This window comes from Macrobrachium nipponense, chromosome 15, assembly GCF_015104395.2.
Source record: "Macrobrachium nipponense isolate FS-2020 chromosome 15, ASM1510439v2, whole genome shotgun sequence".
NCBI classification, from domain to species: Eukaryota; Metazoa; Arthropoda; class Malacostraca; order Decapoda; family Palaemonidae; genus Macrobrachium; species Macrobrachium nipponense.
This window is the reverse complement of record NC_087208.1, coordinates 86,417,538-86,420,669: the sequence shown is the minus strand read 5'-3', so window position 1 is coordinate 86,420,669 and position 3,132 is coordinate 86,417,538.

Below are 3,132 nucleotides of genomic sequence, written 5' to 3'. Positions count from 1 at the left end.
AAATTTAATGGGAAACCTACAAGTGATACTATCAAGAGTACACAAGGTAATACAACTCAGCAAACTAATGTGAAATCCTCATCCAGTTTTTCAAGACAGTTACAGAAACCTAATGTTGTATGTTTCAAGTGTGGAAGAGTAGGACACTACAGTCAAGAGTGTTACCGGAATCAACAGCAGTTTCAAAACAGTTGGTCACGTTGTAAAAGGTGACCAGGTGAAACAAAAACTACGAAGAGCAGTGTGGGAAAGAATCAGACTCCAGAGAAGAATGAAACTAAACAAAGCTGAATTTTGTTTAGCAAACCAGTGGAAATGTTACCTCCAAGCAGTGAGTGGCTAAGCAGTGTGGAGGCTTTTTAAAGCCATTATATCTGTGAGGGTATGCTGTCAACTCAGAAGGAAGTATGCAGGTACCAGTCAAGATATTACGTGATATCAGGGAGTTAACCATAGTATGGTAGTAACGTGGTTCTCACCCTCAGTTGGAGAAGAGTCTCACAGGAGATTCAGTTATTTTGAAGGGTATAAGAGGAGAGGAAGTAACTCCTATATGCCGCTTACACCTGTCATGTGAATTGGTGACAGGGAGTGTTGATTTTGCTGTAAAAGACTCACTGGCTGTAGAAGGTATACATGTTCTGTTGGGGAATGAAGTTGGTGGTGTGCCATTTATTCCTTATCCTGTAGTGACAGACAAACCATTGAGGATTAGTCCTACAGTAGAGTTGGAGAAGAACAACCCCCACCTGTTTCCTAGTTGTGTAACTACCAGAAGTATGAAGAGGACTACGACTGTAAGTGAAGAAACTGAGGATTTACACACCCAAGAAGGATCAAGTGAAGGATCTTTGTGCTTAGAAGAATTATTCCAGGGAAGTGAAAGTTTCCCATAGTGCTGACCAAGAAGAGATTTCCCAGAAGATGAAGAAGACGACGACGACAAAGAAGAAGAACCTGATGTTCCTGAAGAGATTCCAAGTAGTCAAAGTGTTGCTGAAGACAGTAGTGAAACTACGTAGCTGAGTTAGTAGATATTGAGAATTCAACCCTTGAAGTTGGTCAAGTGACAAGAGAGAAGCTGATGGACTTGCAGAAGAAAGGATGGCATCGTTAACTGATTTGTTCTTCAGAGTTGTTGATCGAGAAGAGATGCAACAAACTCCTACCTGTTACTATCTGAAGGAAGGTTTGCTGATGAGGAAGTATAGACCTACAGATATACCAGGAGATGCTGTATGGGGCGAATATCATCAAATTTTGATTCCATATCCGTAGAGAAAGCAAGTGGTTGCAGTAGCTCATGAGTCTGGACATATGGGAATCAGGAGACGTGGGGAGAGCATCAGATATTTTTTCTGGCCTGGACTTCACAGAGATGTTAGCAGGTTTTGTCGTGAGTGTCATACCTGCCAGATAGCTTGAAACCCGAATGAAACCATCAAGAAAGCCCCCCTACAACCTATAGAAGTTAGAGGAGAACCCTTTAGCAAAGTGATTATAGATATGGTTGGACCGTTTGCCGAAGACAAAGAAAGAAAGGAAATGAGTATTTGTTTGACATTAACATTTGTGTCCTGATGACAAGGTATCCAGAAGCAATCCCTTGTTAGAAAACATTATTCTGCCAATATGTTTGCTGAAAAACTTGTGGAGTTTTTCTCAAAGTTTGGAATACCAGAAATAGTACAAAGTGACAGAGGAACAAACTTTACTTCAAAGTTATTCCAGGATGTGATGAATTTATTAGGAGTGAAACAACAGTTATCCACTGCCTATCATCCAGAAACTCAAAGTGCCTTGGAAAGGTTCCACCAGACATTGAAAAGTATGCTGACAAAGTATTGTTCTGAGTCAGGAAGAGAATGGGATGTTGGTTTACCATTAATGCTGTTTGAAATTAGGAGTGCTTACCAAGAAAGTATGGGATGTTCACCTAATGAGATGATTTTTGGAAGAGAAGTGAGAGGACCGTTGAAGATTCTTGCAGAAAATTGCGAAGAAAATCAAGAGGAAAGCCAAGGAGAGTATGTGAAGAACCTAAGGAAGAGGTTGAAAGAGATAAGAAAATTCTCTTTAGAAAACTTGAAAATTAGTCAAGAGAAAATGAAAAGGAGATTTGATGCAAAGACTAAGCTAAGAAGTTTTAGTGTTGGTCAACAAGTGTTAGTGTTCTTACCTGTCAAGAGATTTCCCCTCATTAATAAATTTCAAGGTCCTTACAAGATAATTCAGAAGTTAAGTGATAGAACTTATGTGATTGAAACACCAGAAAGAAGAAGGAAACAAAGGAAGATACATGTGAACCTCTTGAAACCTTATTTCTCAGACACTAAAACTGAAACTGTGTCAGTAACCCAGACAACTTTATTTACAGAAGACGATGATGGTTACGAATTGGGAGCTGCAAGCAAGATGAATAATTCTTCAATTTTGAAAAATTTGGAGGATAAACTGAAACATCTGAGTGTTGAACAAGGTGAAGACTTAAGTGACGTAATTAGAAGTTTTCCAGAAATTTTTTCAGATGTGCCTAGACGTACTGATCTGACCAAGCATGAAATCAAGATTCAAGAAGATGGAAAACCTTTCAAGCAAAGAGCCTTTCGCTTATCACCGTATCATCGAGATGTTTTGAAAAAAGAAGTTGAGTATTTGCTGCAACATGGATTAGCAGAACCCAGTTCAAGTCACTTCAGTTCTCCATGTGTGTTAGTGAAGAAACCAGATGGTTCATTTAGGATGTGTACTGATTATAGGAAGCTGAATTCTATCAGTGTGGCTGATAATTATCTTTTGCCTCTTATAGATCAGTTACTTGATAATATTGGGCAAGCCAAGTTTGTTTCCAAGATAGACTTGTTGAAAGGATATTATCAAATTCATTTAGATGAGAATGCCAAGTTGCTGTCAGCTTTTATTACTCCATTTGGACTGTATCAGTATACTGTTCTGCCGTTTGGTCTGATGAATGCACCCACAACATTTCAACGAGTGATGGATCAACTGCTAGGATCAATAGAAGGAGTAGGTGTATACCTAGATGACATCGTGATTTACTCTACAACGTGGGAAGAACATCTGAAGATTCTGAGGAAAGTTTTCAAGAAACTACAAGAAGCAGGATTAATA